At 37.7% G+C, this 17,918-nt stretch overlaps 1 protein-coding gene across 7 annotated transcripts in view; it reads left to right on the forward strand.

The window, feature by feature from the left end:
• DGKB (diacylglycerol kinase beta) overlaps positions 1-17,918 on the forward strand; it is a 381,383-nt gene that overhangs the window by 35,423 nt on the left and 328,042 nt on the right. For 5 of the 7 annotated variants that reach the window (XM_032110590.1, XM_032110632.1, XM_032110622.1 and 2 more), the window contains exon 1: positions 11,206-11,332. The exons of 1 other annotated variant lie outside the window; for it this stretch is intronic. The gene's annotated coding sequence lies outside the window, so the exon portion shown is untranslated. Of the gene's footprint in view, positions 1-10,607; positions 10,707-11,205; positions 11,333-17,918 lie in introns of those variants that run through there. One more of the 7 variants, XM_032110600.1, reaches the window with a different exon arrangement.

Consider the following 17,918-nt stretch of genomic DNA (forward strand, 5'->3'; position numbering starts at 1 on the left):
ATTTCTGGCAGTAAAATCAGCTTTGCAAATTACAAATTTTTCACTAAATATTCTGTCACCTTTGTTAAAAGCTGAAAGTTGTTTTTAAAAGCAGAGTACCATTTGGATAAGACCTGAATTTACACTCATCTCAAAAAATAAATTGAGTTGTAGCTTTATGATGACGATCACAGAAATAAAAACCAAACCAAATACAACAAAACAGGAAATTGTTGAACTTTGACAGTTGCAAGCTGTGTTTCCATTTTCTCAAGGCGGTTCAGGTGAGGAGTTGGAGAAGTCCTTATGTATATCTTACTCCAGAACCCCATACATCATAGCAGTTCTGATGGTTGCAGCACTATTTGGAATTGTTGAGCAGGATGATATCTCCTTTTCCCCTCCACCAGTCCTACTTCCCTCAGTATCTATGTCAGGTGAGGCCTCCTACAGAAGAATCAGGGATCAATCAATAGAGAGTAGAATTGGTGCATAATGTCTGAAATTCCAGCTCACAAGTGCTAAAACACTGCACCAAGAATAACTGTATGCAGGTGGATGACTATTCATGCATATGCAAATGTACAATATCAAGGAGATAGTTTCCAGATAATAAGCCTGAATACATAAGTGATAGAAATTAGCAAAATTTTCAGGACTGGTTTTTGTTCTGAGAGGGGCTGTGCATGTTTATTCATACTATCAGACAGAAGTAATTCCATTCAAGACAGTCTTGAAAATAAGGGCTAATCAAAGTGTTTGTTATACATTGAAACAAACTCAGCATTGCAAAGCTATTAAATCTAAAATATTATAAAAACTGTTAAAGTAATTACAGAAAACAGAAGAAACATTAAATTAGTTGGTATACTCAAAATCTGAGTGCAAAAAAGTTAGCCTGAAAAGTGAAACTAAGGGAGTAGCAAATGCATGCATTGTATTTATTGTTTGGTTACCTGATTTTGGTTTCATTTAGCTTTTAGAAGCAAACATTTCCTTTGCCACACAGCTATAAGGTTGGAGTTCATATAAGCCAGATGAATATACACAGTTCCATGGACTCATTTTATGTTAGAGATCAAACCAAATTTGCTACTCCATTGTGCTGGCACTGTGTAAGTATTTCACATCAGAGAAACTCATTGCTCCAGATAATTTCAGTCTAGAAAAGTAAAACATATATAAGTAGATAAAAGGCTTGCTACAAAATAGTATAAATAATTGATTAGATTATATAGGCAAACATTTAAATTAAGCTCCATGTATGTTGTTCTTGCATCTTGCTGTTTAGTGCTAAATTCAATATGTTTCTTGTTCTTTAAAACTTAGAAACCTGGTATTGCACATATTCACATATCCAAAACAGTGCTAGTCTTCATGGTTGAGACATCATGGTAGTTTTTGGAAAAGTTGAACTAGAGTCAAAAGCAAATTCATAGCATAGTTATTTAAACAACTTTATCTAATAGACATTTCAGGGTATCTCCAACAGGTATTCACATCATCTTAAAAGTGTCACCATTTCTTTTTAAAAATTTGTCAGAAGAATGAGAAAGTGACAACATCAAAATTAGAAGAACTTGTTTCATGACCTTTTCTGAAAGTGTTAAAAGTCCTCACCTCCACTATGCCAGAATTTTAACATTCGATCTGGTCTTGATAGAATCTGTCTCTGTAACTTCTTTTGAATTAAAGAAATTTTATTGTATTTGAATTCAATTCAAAACATGTCATTATAGACCCACTAGGTGGAAAAGCATCCTGGAACCCAGAAGAAAAAGAAGGTGGAATCAAGTTCTTGGCCCTCAGTAGGAGTATTAGTACAGTACCATTCCTGTGTTTTGTCCAATTCATCTTTTCTCTGTTGGTTGGCATCTGCAGGTAGTGAGGATGATGAATTATCTTCCTGTGAAGCAAGATATGCAAATTTGTGACCCTTCAGGAAGAGAAGTCTGAACTAGGCCACTCAGGTCATGTACTTAGCCCCTGGGCAACCCTAGGCAATCTGCTCTTGGTGATGCTGATTGAGCCAGGAGGGTTGGACCAGATGACCTCCAGAGCTCCCTTCCAACCTCAGCCATTCTGAGGTTCTGCTAAGTTTTTGGAACATTACCTCTTTGACTTCTGGCTTTATGTCTGAGTGAAAAATCAATTTCCCTGTGGTTTGTACAGACCTTGATTGAGTATTTATGGTAGTAATGATGTGAATGTGTATTATATTTAGTCTCCTGAAGGGGATATGAAAGAAAATGGCCCACTAGTGGGCTACGCATTGATCTACTAAACACTAACAAAAATAAGGAATTTGTAGACATCTTTGAAAGTAGAACTTTAGTTACACAGGGATTTATTTTTTTTCTTTCTGACTAAATACTTGAGGTTTGTTGTGTAAAGGGAAGGTTTTAAAAGTTGCAGTCTTGAATCACAGTGCTGATTTTACGTGTGTAGATCCTGGATGTCAAGGTCAAGTAATGGACCAATAGCAGAACCGGAGTAGACAGCAAAATTATCTAAGCTTGCCACTGAGTGCTTTACTCACAGGATCCTGCTGCTTTCAAAAACCAGTTCCCTTGTCTTCATCCTATTTATATGGTGTAAATCTAGAATAAACCATGCTGATATCTGTGACAGTACAACTAGAAGAGCACTTAGCTTTTAACTATAGCACATCTTGTAAAACAAAATACAAAGGCAAAAATGTATTGATAAATTTCTAAAATTTTCCCTGGAATCTGTATGTGAATTTGTTCCCAGAGAAGTGAGTGGAATGTGTTTTTTGTTACATACATGTTTAAAACACTAAAAGACACGAGCATTTAAATGACAGAAGAAAGTATTAAGAACAGAAAATTTATTAACTTTTAACATGTATATAAAACCAAGTTACTTGATGTATCTGCAGTGTAATGCTGATTTGTATATTACATTTAAATCCTTTAAAATATAACAGTGAGCAAAGACAGCAGTATCAGGTACATAAAAGTAAAATGTATGGTTCTTTAGGGATCTACTTTATTTTAGATATAACAAAATATCTTTTATTACATTGTTATAAAATATGTTGTTCAACTGATTTAAATAGATCGCTGACATTTCAGCAAAACAAATCTCAGATGAAGAAAAAGTAAAATCATAAATTCCCCCAAAAACTATATAAGAATCTGAGATTTAAGGGCTATAAATAGAGTAGGTGCTAACTAGCCACTACTTGCCACTACTGGTTTCTCTTCTTTGATTGCCTTGAATCCACCAAAAGTTTCTTTTTGAAGAGTGCTGGTAGCTTCCTTGTTACTAACTTGAAGAAAAAGTACTCTTAATTTTTTTTCATTGTTCAGCCCACGTTTTCTGCTTCCCTTACTTAAGTTTCACTGATACCAACCATTTTTGGAGACATTCTTCCAAATTCATTCCATCAACTCTCTGGAAAACCTTATTTTAAAGTAATTAAATGCAATTAGTTCTCTTTTCTCTTACTATTTTTTTTTTTCAATTTCCTTTTACAGGTAAGTCTTCTTAACTATTTCTAGTTTATTTCAGCTTTTAATTTCTGTTCACTTTCAGCCATAATAATACACATGCCTCTTGAATATGTAGAATGGTAGTACCCAAACCCTAGGTCTTGCTGATTGTGTTGTTAATTATTCTCACCAGTCAGGTATACTCATGCCAATATAGTTTGGTATATAACTCTAGCTTACTAACATAGTATATCTCCTTCTATCTGTTGTTTTTCCAAAAATCTTTTCTCCTGAACACATTTAATGAAAATGCAAATGAAGTAGGGCTAATTAGTTAGGTCTAACTAGTTAGAAATGCAAGTTTTGAATTCTTTTAGTTCACTTGATGGTTTTATGACAAGTTATACTCAAATATTGTGAATGACAGGCATATGTGTACTTTTTAATTTCAACCCTACTTTAAAATAATTTCTTATAATTCTTTTTCTTACGCTGAATTTTTTTAGGGTGCTTTTTCAAGCTAAGGAAAATTGTAATACCATTAATTTGCTATGTATTCCTTTTCCTTTCTCCTCTTTCCTTATGCTGCATCAACCAGGAAAATGTTGCCATTTTCTTTTATGGTTTACACTAAATGCTTTCTATTTTCATGCAAATTTCTAGATTAAATGAAACCCATTTGTGTCTTCATTACTGATTCATTAGTTCTTTAGTCAGCTATGTCTGTACTGATACTTGTTTGATTATAATCCACAAAAGTTCTGTACTGCTTCTGTGGCAGACATACATTCTGTTCTATGTTACCTCTGTCAATCCATGAATCTAGGGAAGAGTAGCTATTCTAATTTCTGTTCGGTTTTTCTCATCAGAAATAATGCAGGGAGATGATTCTTAGAAATTTCTCCTGCATATTTATTTTTTAGGTCATGACATCCCACTGTTGCCCTTTCATTATTCTACCTGCAGGAAGCCCATGTGCAAGCATGATATTTAACATAACCAACAAGAGCAAAGCAACATTTAGAAGAAATTTAGAAAACAGAGGAAGAAAGACACTACACTCAGGAGTCCTTCAATATCTTTCAGTTTGTATTTTAGTGACAGGAATGATCTCTGCACTAGATGATTACAGTGAGTGAACTAAAATCATCCAAGTTTAATAATTTTGTCCATCAGTTCCACTGATCAGAGAATATATTGTACTTCAATTGCTCTTGAACTAAGTTTAAACTATAACAAAAAACCTTCATGTAAAAATTACATTGGTCATTGAATGTTAAATAGTGATTCTGCAATATGTGTTAAAATTCAACAAATGTTTAAGGACATGTTCTATCTTTTCACACAGTTGAGACAGTTCAGTAAACATACATATGGTAATTTTAAAAACATAATTTAAAAGATAAATGCATATTTGAGGTATATAAATAATCTCTTTTTTTTTTTTTATGTCTGCTAGCCATATGTTCTTTTTTATATCCTGCATATATACTTCATGAAATGTAGTGAAAAAAATATGAATATTACTCTTTTAATGCTACATCCAGAAATAGACAATAAGTGCATTTTGCCCCTTACCTCTTGCCCCAGTTAGGTACTATAATATTTGTATAGAGCTAAGTAGTATTTATATTTTAGAGTTTCAGAATGAGTGAGCTGTTAGACGTTTACTTCTTAAGCAATCTTTAACTATATAATATCTTTTCAGACTGAGCAAACATCTCTCATTAAGTATGGCTAAGGGCTCATTCCTGCATCCAGTTGAAACAAATAGTGTCTGTCATGTAGATTTTAGGAGCTTGTCAACCCATTGGCCTGTCACATCTCTGAAAATCTTCCCACTGACCTAAGGTTTGTCCAAGGTCCCTCTTTGAAGTAGGAACAACAGAGGGGAAAAAAACCTGCATATGTACATGGAAGGTAAAGATGAGAGTAAGTTGTAAGGAAAAACCTTTAAATTCACTGAAAGGTACTCTACTATACTGCCTTTGTCTTTGCTTCTTTTGTACTTGTCATTTTTTCCTGTAAAGCACTAGAGGTAATATTATGAGACCAGAGTACAGACAAATCCATTAGTAATCCAAGCACTGTTACACCTATATGACAATCTGTATAACCGCTGGCTCATCTAGGACTGTCCAGCTTGGCAAAAGGAAAGCTTTGGGGACACCTAACAGCAGCCCACAGAGTTAAATGCATGAGGAATCTAAAAAGAAGGCAGAGATGTGTTCTTCAAAGTTATGCATGGTGGGAAGACATGGAGTTATGGGCATAAGTGGAAATGAAAGATTCAGACTTGATATATGGAAAAACAACTTCACCATGAGGATGCTCCAGCCCTAATCAGGTTGCCCACAGAAGTTATGCTGTCTCTGTCTTTTGAATGAAACCCCTTAGTCTGATCTCAGATTTGATCCTAACTAGAAATGTCCTGAGAGTCTTTTCAGCCAGAATTATCCTATGATCCATTATTCAAGGTGTGATCTATAAAATACTGGTTGGAGGGGGCTAATAACATCCCTTGTTATTGCCCAGGATGGCATTGGCTTTCTTTTCTGCCAGGACTCAATGCTTACTGTCTGACAAAACTCCTGGGACTTTTTCAACAGACTTGGTCCCCAGCCAGGCCCCGTCACTGAGGGTTTTTATTTCCCTGGTGCAGGGCTTTGCCTTTATTCTTGTCAAATTTCATAAGGTTCCTGCCAGACCTTTCCTCCAGCATGTCTAGGTCCCTCTGGATGGCAGTCCTACCCCTGGCAGGGGTTAATTAGTCCTCTCACCTGCAGACTCTAAGAACAAGTACTCCTGTGTGTCCTTCAGGTCACTGACAAAGATGTAATGACATATCCTCTATCCTTAAAGATGTCAAGATATATTCCTGGGTAATGACACTTGCTATTGGCATTTAGATAGAGTACAGCCCATTAACCACTACCTTCTTAGCCCAACCATGCAACCAGTTGCACACATATCTAGTTTCCACCAATCCAGTCTGTTATGTCCCAACTTGGACAGGAGAATGTTGTGGGAATAAACATAAAAGCCTTGCAAAAGCCAAGATAAGTACCATCCACTGGTACTTCCATTTTTCTCTCATCCATATATTCAATCAGTTCATCACAGAGGACAGTCAGATTGATCAGGCTAGATTTACCCTTAGTTAATTAACGTAGATTGTTCCCACACATCCTGCCGTCCTTCCTATTACTCAAAATGTATTCCAAGAGGAGTCAGCCCAGGATTCTCCCAGGGCAGAAGCACTGAAGCACAGAAGACTGATCTTAGTACTTGGATAATCAAGCAAATAATCTTGTATGCCAGTGTTAAATCAACAGGTGTGAATTTAAATGCTTTCAGTCTTAAGTCTTGATTGCATTGATGAAAGAATAGCTAAAGATTCAGTCAGAGTATCTCGTATACTGGATAACAAGCCCAGAAATAATAGTTCAGCAGATTAATGTAATTTCCTCTAGTTTGTCAACAATCCTTGATTTTCTCAAGTACAAATGTATGCTCTGTGGCATATTTTCTTTTAGCTGCCCTAGACTTTATATATACACATGCACACACACATACATGTATATACATGCATATATATTGAATATCAGTAATGTGAGTGATAGTAGACCAGCCAATGCCTCTAGGTATTTCACAAGAATTTTTCCCATCCTGAACTGTGTAAAGTATATTACTGTGTAAATAAGTATATGAGTCAAGTGGACTATACCTACTATTCTACGGTGTATCGTTATCACTACAATAATTAATGTAAAGTGATATAAGCATAATCTATGAAAGGTCTTGTTTCTGACGAAATGGTTTGATTCCTTTGGATCTCTATTACTGATTGCTTGTGAATTTGCTGTTTCTGGGAAGAAGCAGTGTAGTCTTACTGTGTTTTGACATTTCCTGATGAAAACACACAAAGTATAGAATTACTGTGAGGAAAGATTTTTTTTTTTTTCACTTAATTCCATTTTCTCCACAAAACTCTTTATACAGTGTAAAAATGTTCTAAATTAGATGAATCAAGTTTTGAGAAGATTAATTTTTTTCTTGAATGAATTTTGTGAACTACATTTGTTTCTTATAACCATATATTCTGAAAAAGATTCTCTTTATATATAGCTTGCTGTTACCTCAGCTGATTTCACATGGAGTCAGGCTATTTTTCAATAGTCAGTACCTGTGACACGCCACCACTGAAGTCAAATTTGTAATCCTGAACCTTGTTTCTTTCAAAACTACTAATATGCTATAACTGCAAATGACTGGTATTGTTGCAATATATTGAAAGAAAATAAAACATATTGGAAACTGAGAATTATTTTTGCTGTTAGGATTCTTGAGTTTGGTGCTTTATTCTTTCATGAATCATATAAAAATGTAGGGCCCCGAGTTCATCATAATTTTATGAAATGAGCAACCTAAAGTCATGCCTTGCAAAAAAATTCATTCAAATATCCAAACACGGATCTAAGTAGCTAGTATAATAATTCAATATTTAAAATTCTGGCTGTGGCCTCTAGACATCTGTTATTTTCTTTGCTGAGGGAGTGAGCTGTTAACAGACAATCTTTTTGTATATTTTAATCTGTTTGTGGTAGGAGGTTGACTACAGGAGGGGAGGACAGGAGCATATACAGTTTGGGCAGCATCCTGCTTCTGGAACAGGATGATGGAACTTTGCATTGAAACCAGAACAAAGATGTGAACGTGCTATGCACAAACGCTGCCACTGAGCTCTGTGCTGAGGAAGCTCTTAGCTATAAGCCATAATCCATCTATCCCCATCCTCTACCTGTTCTCAAAACAGCACATAATACAGCAATGTTTCTAAAACTAGGCATGTGGATAGCAATCTCCTAAGTATTTTCCAGTGGAAAAAAGAATCTTAATGTTAGAGTCCTTCAGTTTGACATCTTTTACATTAATCTTTCACAGCTCAGCTGTACTGAGTTAGCTTTCGCCTGTGTGAGGGTTGCTGCTTTCCTAAGGCAAATGAAATGTTTAATAAATGGGTTAATTTTTCTTTCTGTGTTGCTAGACCTCCAAATTTATCTTTGGAGTTTTAAAGCTACAAATGTCAATGGAGTTGTCATTCCAAACTGTAAATGAACTTGTGGGACCTTTTCCATTTCAATAGGAACTGAAGTTGGACCCTGTTCTAATACACAGCAGAAGAGAACAGTAAAGGCCTAAGTTAAGTGAATATATGGAAGTTATTCACAACATAAAAAAATGTATTTTTAATTATGAACTTTTTTTTTTTTGCAGCAATTTTCATTTTTTATATGACCTTGTGTAACTGAGAGTGTTTCAAAGCAATTTTTAAGGCAATATGGTGATTCAAAACCAGCCCTCTCCCCCATACCACGAGATCAAACATTTTATTGCAAGGCCTATAAAAATTTTTGCATTGTACTGGAATGATTTATCACAATTAAGTAACTACTCACTGTATTTCAGTGCTTTGATCCATATTTAGTAACTTGAGCCTCAAATATCCTGAGACTGAATTCTTTCCCTGGGAGAAAAAGAATCTCTTGAAATCAGTGTTTTAAAGGGAAAGCAATACATTGGACACAGGGAACTAAAGACGAGTACTCGGCCTGTGCAACTGTGAAGCTGGCATTTGGAAAGATATTCATAAAGTTGACTGCTGGATGTGAATTTAAAGGCTATGGTGTATGATGCTACACCTCTGAGAACATATTTTTCCAAAGTTACAGAAAAGTTGTTGTTTCTTTTGGTTTTGTGTGAATATGAAGAGAATAGAATGGATTTTTAAAAATACATTATGAGTTTATTAAAGACAATCAAAACTGTATCAAAATGAAATTTTAGTTATGAATGCCTCTGTATCACTGAGGATATGGTATAAATATGTATTTATTGCATTATATAACATAAAATTGCATTTTACTTGTACACTGGAAGCTCATCCAAATTTTCAAACTCTTGTTAAACAAAAAGTTGGAGTGTCAGTGAGTTTTGGAAATGTGCTAATTCAAAACACTTAAATGTTTTTTATGATGTTGCAGAGAATTTATATTAATAAGATATAAACTTATCTCTAATTTATAGAGAGCAGGTACCACTTACACTGAGGAAACCATGTTCAGTGCACTAGGTGAATTAAGGAATGCTCCTTTAAGAAACCTCTTTATAAACAAAATCAGGCTGGCACAGTTTTGCATGGTTCCTAAAATAAAGAGGATTCCAAGAATTTCTAGCACTTGTGTCTTATGAAAATGAAACCCTTTAAATGCACATTTTAGAAAGGAAGAATGGATACAAGTACAAAAGAAACAAAAAATGGTAAATGTTTTTTATTTTCAAACTTCTACAGATTTATTATATAAAATTATTAGCAGTATGCTAAATCTCATCTACATTGCCTAAAACACCTTTCAAAGCTAAAGCCATTTAGTGCCATACAATTAATAAAGTGACTATAAATAGACATTAATATCATTATAATTAAACAAAAAATCATGTTCCCAGCTGAAGTTCTGAGGCTTATCTGACCACTCAAGAGTTGGTGAAGATGGAAGTTGGTAGTGCATAGAAATCTCTAATTACACACACTGGGAACCTGTCAGTGAAAGTTTGATCAGCTCCCTAGTTCTGTGTCTTGCTAAATGGCAGGCACTGGCACAACGACATTAATTTCCATGCCACTGCTACTCTGGTCTCTCATTTTTTCTTTTCCGAGTAAATCTGCAAATTCTTACAGGCCCTGGCTGGGTTGTTGCTATCCAAAACAGGTGCTGAAGGAAAGCGGGAGCCCAGGGCAGCATTCCGCGGAGCGAGGTTCGCGAAGGTCCCTCGGCCGGATGGAGGCTGGCGAGCCGGGCACGGCGGGCAGCTGCTGAAGCGGCTCCTGGGCGCCGAGCCGGGCACTGGGCCGGCCTTGCCGGGGGACAGCGGCTGCCGAGGACCGGACGGTGCCGTGGAAGGGAGGGCGCAGCCTCTCCCGGCTCCTCGAGCCGCGGACTCCAGCGGCGCAGTGCCCGCGCACCTGCGTGGGAGCCGCTCCGCAGCCGCCGCCTCCTCCCGGCGCCCCCGCAGCAGCGCTCGGCCGCGCAGGTAGGCGCGGGGCCGCCGTGCAGGTGCGCGGGGCGGGCCGTGCTCGGCCCCTCCGTGCCCCCGCGGCTGCGCGGGTGCGCCCGCTGTCACAGCCCCGCTACCTCGCGGCGGGCGGGAGGGAGAGCGACAGGCAGCCCTGGGCGGTCGCCACCGGCGGGGAGACCCTGTAAACTTTGGGTAAGTGTTGCGCGGGCTTAGCGCCTCTCGGCGCCGGGGAGCAGATAGAGGAGGGCTAGCGGAGCTTTGTGGAGCGGTGAGCGGGTCTTGCCGCACCGCCGCCCCAGCGCGGAGCGGGCGCGGAGTCGGCGGGCGGCGCCCGGGGGATGCGGGCTCTGGACAACAGGTACCGCAGCTGCGCGGGGGGCGGGAGGGGCTGCGGAGGGGGTGTCTCTGTGTGTGTGAGTGAGAGTGTGTGTGTGTGTGTGTGTGTGCGTGTGGCTTCTCCCCTCCCCCCTGCCGCCCGGCCGGGAAGGGGGTGGGAGATGTGCTGGCGCACCGCCGCTTAAAGCCGCGCCGCCCGGAGGCGCCTGCCCGTTCCCGAGAGGAGGGCGGCTGCCGGATCCGCGCTGTGCCGCGGAGGGCGGCGAGAAGCGGGGCGGAGGGCGGCGGTGACCCCGCGGGGCCGGGCCGGGCGCGCTGGGCTGCGGCAGCCGGCGGCGGGGCGGGGCGGGGGGGGGCTGGCGGCGGTGTCGCCGCCGTCGCTGGCGGCGGCCCGGCTGGATGGCCGGTCCCGCGGCTGCCCAGGGCGCCGGGCTCTCTCGCATCCCAGGGCCGAGCGTTCCCTCCGCCCGCATCGCACTGCAGTAAGTTCGCGAGTCGCTGGGCGGCCGAAGTGGTGGGAGCCGCGGAACTGGGGGGGCGTGATGCACGAATGTGTGTCTGGGCGTAGTGGAGGGGCTAAGCTGAAAGTTGTAGCTAGCCGTGCTGTGTTGAATTTGGCACGATGCGTCGCTTTGATTTCCAGTTACTGCCAATTTGCCCCTTCGACCTATATCACTTTGCTCAACCCCAGTCAATGTCCTGATGCCCGGGTTCAAAACGGTGAAGTGCTGAGACATCCAGTGTAGATGCGAACACATCCAGGGCAGGAAACAAAAGATGCAGCTGCAAACTTAGGCTTTAAAGGCTGGTCTTCTTAAACTTTACGTGTTGATGTTACAAGCTCATTCTTGTGTTTTGGGTTTCTTTTTTTTTGGGGTTTTTTGTTTGTTTTTGTTTGTTTTGTGGCCCAGTGTTGTTCTGATTCTTTTTTAAGAACAGTTTTATTTGTCAAAAGTGAATGTAATTACATTTTTCATTTTGTGTGTCCTGTTTTGGAGGTGGGTTAAAGGTTTTCTCATCAGATTACTATATCGTAAGTATTATTTTTCTATAGATAAACAATCTAAAGAAGCTTGTAGGGTCTTCAGTTCTTCAATGTTTGACTTTTTCTAGAAATTTAGGTAGAACTTTGTTAATTTTCAAAAGCAGTTTTATCTGGTTGATGTAAGCTTTGAAAAAAATGGAAAACTTATAAAATCCTATCATAAAATAAAAAAGGCAATGCAACAGGATGGGGAAACCCAATAATTGTAGCAGGAGAAGTAGTCTTTTTAAGTTTTTATAAAAACTACTCAACAGTTTATACTCCCATTTAGGTTAAATGACCTAATGTAGCAAGGTAATAGTTCTTTGCACTTGAATGGTATGGTGCACATATTTAGAAAGTCATTATGCATCCCGAAAAAAATCCATACCAAGAACCTAATACGCATTCCCAAATGACTGGACTTGTGCTATGCTTTATGGATAAAATGACAGGAAATAAGTCCCTTGTTTCTCCCCAAAGTGGTAATTCAGTATTGCTCAGAGCCTGAAATGTCTATCTAGTACAGAAGGAGAACAAGCATCAAGAAACATGGGGCATCACAAAGCAGCACCTTCCTCCAGGGGCTTCTCTTATCTCTTGTTCATTTGTCGAGGTAGAAGGACTTTGTTGCTTTTCATGGCAGGGAAGGCTTGGAACAATTATTCAACAGTGTGAAATGTTGGTGGAGTGATGCGTTTTACTCTGTGGATTTGAAATATTTGGGTCCAATTGTGTTAATTTAATTTAGGGGCCTGCAAACATCAGAACTTGCTGTTCTTAGGCAGGTTTAGGAAAAAAAAACCCTTTCTTATGTTTTTTTAGGAAGAGGTATATATGAATTTTTACATACCAGGTGAAATAATCTTTCCTAAACACCTATAGGTGTCTTGAACAGTATTCAGTAGCAATGCGTGAATGAACAGATATTTTTTAAGAGTTCATACAATATGAAAATAATAAAGTTAATTGTTTTGAAGAGCACTAAATATCAGTCTTTTGCTTACAAGGAGGTTCTGCACTGTTACTGCTCTGCAACTGTCATTCAGGTGTCACTATAGCATGGGTCTGGGTACCTCTTCCCTGTGGAATGAGATCACTGGAACTGGAATGAAGAGAATGATGAGAGAGTTGTAGGAAACCTGTTAGAGCGGCATTTTGATAAAGCAGAGTGTAAATAGTACGTTTGGGAGTAAAGGTAGTAATAGGTTCATGCTGGAAGCCTTCAGTCAGCTGGCTGGAAAGCTGGACTGGGCTTCTTTTGTTTGGTGTGTGCATGTCAGCAGCACTGAGTTCTTGTGAATGGCACATACAGAATGAAAGATAATAGCTTGAAGTCATGCTTTATATTTAGTGTAATAAAAACTAACAGTATATAGAATAGAATCATGGAATATATCAAGTTTTAAGTGACCCATAAAGATCATTGAGTCCAAATCCCTGCTCCTCACAGGACTACTTAAATCTAAACTATGTGACTAAGAGCATCATACAGATGCTCCTTGAATATAGATAATATACGATGTATCATTCTCTTTGAATTGTTATGACCTTTATTACATCATTGATAAGGTAAGCCTTCTGCGTACAATTTTAACAAGTCTTTTTAAGGCTTTGATTATTTCTGATGCTTCCTTGGTTAAAGTTAACTTTGTTGCAAAGGGCACTTTACATGATATCTATATACACAGAGTAACTTCTCATCCTGTGTCCTGATGAGAGTTGTGGATCCTTGTGAAAAGTAGATGATGAAACATTTCCATCTGTATCTGGAATTATGGAAGAGTGATGATGATTAGAAGGGAGTGGGTTACAGAAACAATTGGTCTTCTTTTGCGGTTTGGTGTGAAAATCAAGAGAATTTCAGCCAGACTTCTACCTGTGGAAAAGGAGAAGGCACTCGTTTATTTTGAAGTTATGATAAAATTCTCCCAGTCAAATCTGGGAGACGTCAATAGAGTGCAGTGCTGTGGAAGAAAAGGATGCTGGCCTCCTGAAAGCTCCCTACAGCTTGTTGCTATCCAGTAAGGTTTGCAACCTGCTTCAGCAATTCCCAACTGAGCTTTGCATTTCTGTCTAAAGTGAAAAAGATATCAAGAATATGGACTACACCTTGCTTGCTCTGGATGTAATTCCCAATTTTTTTTACACTTGTGCAGAATAGGTTCCAAGTGTTATTCTGAAGGAACTACAGCATTTCACAACCAGTTTAATCAATAGAAGCTGGTATAAAAGGTTAAAATCAATCTTTTTTGTGACAAGAATTCCACATAAAGGGTCTCTTGGCCTTCAGTTGTGAGTTTCTTCAGTCAGTTTATTGTTTACTGTGGCACTTACGAAATAATTAGTAACAGTAATAGAAGGCTTAAGGCTTGTCCGTAATTTTAGTTTTTCATAACAGTACTTTATTAATAATTTTCTCTTTGGGGACTACTTTTATAGCTAAACTAGCAAATTGACAGTACTGGAAAGCTGAAGAAGAGACATGCTGGGTTTCACTGAGAAGAGTTTGATGTTCGTAGTTATTTTTAATGCCTTGCCTAAAAGAGTGAAAAAAAGTTAAAAATTAGGGCTTTGAAACTAGTATCTTGATTTTGTCAACCTGACCTAGTTTTCAGTACACTAATAATGCTCTTACTTGGATAGAAATGATTAGATGCAGGTAAAGTATTTAGGCTAATTTCGGAAGTTGAGAAGTAAATATCCATTTATTTAGTTGGAATTGAGATGAGTAACTGTCCCCAAACACCCTGTAAAACAGCTTTATGCAATGTAGAACACATTTTCTTTTTTAATTATTTCTGAAGAAAATAAAAGGCTTCTCTGAATAATGTTTGCAGCAGTTTAGCCCTGAAGGGATATAGTTAGTTTGCCACAAGTTTAAAAGCTTAACAAATGTAAGTATTTGGAGGCTGTTTAATTATTTCTTGTCCTACCCCTCAATACAAGTTTGGAATGTAAGTATACAACTCTTTGTTGTATACTTTTGTTTGACACAATTGTTTTGCCCTAAATGATTTTTTGAAAAGTAAATAAAACAAAGACAAGCGAAGTTGTAGACATGTTTGTCAGTTCAGTGTTACCAATTAGACTTTAGCTTTATGTTTTTAGATGTTTGTTGTTTACCATAGTAAATCATGACTAAAATGACCTCTAGATACTTCCTTGTTCTCTGTTAAGGATTTTAGGACTTTTTTTATGCTGGGAGAAATATTTAGTTAATACAAATGCCATGAATTATTTAATCATCGTTAGTTTGATTTTCAGCCACATTTTGATTACTTGGTTTGGAATTGTTACTTTTTTTCATTAGACATTCAATGAGATGTCTAGTGCTCAGTAGTTGTAATAAGAAGCTCAGTCTCTAGTCCTTGCAGTAGTACCAATCTCAATAGAGATGTGATGAAAATTTTCACAAAAGTTTATGTTGGTGCATCCAAATCTGTGAGCCTTCTGCGTGACGTGGTGTTTCGCTTGCCTTTTGGGTTGCCTTGTGGATATTATGAAGCATTCCAATGTGTTGGTGGTTTAGTCAGGGAATAGAGAAAACTCAGTTAATAGAAATGTCATTGTTTTCTCCTTTGTCTTTTAAAGCATCTTGTGTAAAGTAAAAGCAACGAGTCAAATTTATTCTCTTTGATCTAAATTTGTCCCCAGGTGGACGCTTCTGATTTATACACTGGTTCGAGTTTGGAAATTACCTGGAATCAATCCTGAATGCTCTTGAAGTATACGTGGCATTTCTGTGCAGTCACATATTTGTATGTTTGTGGTCTTAGAAAACTGTTAAGCCAAATTTCAGTGAAATAGAGGAATGGCAAATAGTAAGGCAGCTGTATCAGCCTAGGAGAGAATCCCAGATGGTGTGAAATCAGCAAGTTTTCCTGTCTTCTCTTCTGAAAGGAAAAGTAGTGTTTTCTTGTAAATCTAGACTACAGAGATTATGGCCTAGAAATAAGAATATGAACCCTTGTGTCCCAAGACTCAAGGGTCTGCTGCTGTTTTTGCCTCTTTAATTGTGGATTTTCTCCTGTTTCCTGCATGAATTTATGAATTAATCAAGTGAATGGGAAGCAATATTATGCCAGAAATAGGTTTTAAGAAGGGAAGAAAGAAAAAAGAGAATAAACAAAAAAAAAAAGAGATATCAATTTTTTGGCTATAAATGTTACTGGAGTAGATGAAAACTGAAAAATATGTGATTAGAGGCAGGAATGAATTAAGCATGCAAAAGGAAATCTAATGCTTACCTTTTTTTTCTTTTTCAAGATTAGTCTTCAAGGAAAACTTTTTCTAAAATTCAAAATTTAAAAGAAACCAAGGTAGTGAATTCTGTTAAAATGTTTTAGGTTTAGAAATGTAAAACTTCAATTAATCTCCCTTCTGTAACCAGAATGCTGCTTTCGTACACCCCTAGAATATTTTCCTCAGTATCTTTACTTTGTCTATTTCTTTCAATTTTGATAATTTGGTCATCATTTAGAAATAAAGTTTTAAAAATGTTAAAAATACGCATTAATGGGTCTATTCTGTCTTTTTTTCAATATCTAAATACCATCTGGCTACCTTCTGTCTCTCCTACTATTACTAATGGAAAGTCAAAAGCACCTGCTGGGGGAAATTTTAATTTTAAGATGAGCATCCTTTATAAGTCAGTTGAAGCACATTCTGGATGTTTCCAGGTCTCTCAATTCATTATAAAGGGTGCCTGGCTGGTGTGAGTCGTTCACAGTTTAAAATCTAATTTTAAGACATCCATCTTTGTGTGAGATAAATTATGCCCTTAGATATTTCCTCAGCTAGGAAGGTAAGGAACAATTGAACTCCTAAGAATGTATCAAATCTTCTCCATGCATTACTGATTATAAACACAAAGTAAAATAGCCTTAAAACAGTGGTTCATTAGAATGGGCCACGTACCAGAAGTATCAAAGGACCTATTTTTAAACGTATCTAAATAAACAAGTAGTCTGGAGCATTTCTGTTTTTCTTCATGTCCCAAAAACATGACTATGGTATGTTTTTATCAAAAAGTCTGTCTTAATTAGTTATCGATATAAAATATTCCAGCAGTGCTTTTTAATGAAAAATAAAATTACAGGCTTTTCTAAAAATTCTGGATTTACTTTGAAACTATGAAACATAACTTAGGCATTTAGGTTTACTTTGTTCTACATGTCATACGCATTGAAAAACTACTACATCTCTGATAAGGTTTATCTTCATAAGCTGTTGTAAATTAGAGTTGTGTAGTACTGCAGCTACTTCTGCTCAGGAAGTACAGTGGGTCATTTTGCCTGTTTTTACTTTAAAAGCACCAATGAAGAATTTGTGTTCAAACAGCCTGACAACTTCTATGTCAAAGAATTCAAACCTTCTAAACAATATGATGTCTTATATAACAGAGATATAAAAATTTGCATTGCTCTTTGTTAGGCTTAGTGCTGTTGACACAACTTATTTCATAAAAGTAGAATGACTGGGGTAATCCTGGGGAAACTCCCAGATTTGAATATGAGATGATGTTAAAAGTAGTATAGTACTCTGATAAGAATATTCTTTTACTTCCTCTTTAAATTTAAAATTCCCAGTGGTTATTTTGTTTTCCTCACATTGGAAAATATCATGTTCATTTATGAAATGTTTTGCTTTTGTAAATTCAAAACAGTTACTCGTAGAAAAGCTTTATGTTCTGTCACAGACTGTTTCCTATAAATATTCACCCATAAATTACAAAACTGGCTTATATGAGGGTTCAATATAATTTTCTACCCTGTATTGCACAGTACACCAGGGTGGTAATTTTTATATATCTCTGTTGGTGTTGAGAAAGAGTCTTGATGAAGATCCAGTACTTATATCTAGTTGCCTATTCAGTGAACAAGAAGTTGTTCAAGTCTCTTTTAAGAATTTTGTGTGTTCTTATTTAGTTCTGATGAGGTGATGAGGTCAGGGTAGGTCATCTGTCAGTGACAGAAGAATTTGTAGAATCTTACAAATACACTTTTCCAGCTAAAAGAACATATTCAGTCATATTTGAGTGT

Source organism: Corvus moneduloides, chromosome 1 (genome assembly GCF_009650955.1).
Source record: "Corvus moneduloides isolate bCorMon1 chromosome 1, bCorMon1.pri, whole genome shotgun sequence".
NCBI classification, from domain to species: Eukaryota; Metazoa; Chordata; class Aves; order Passeriformes; family Corvidae; genus Corvus; species Corvus moneduloides.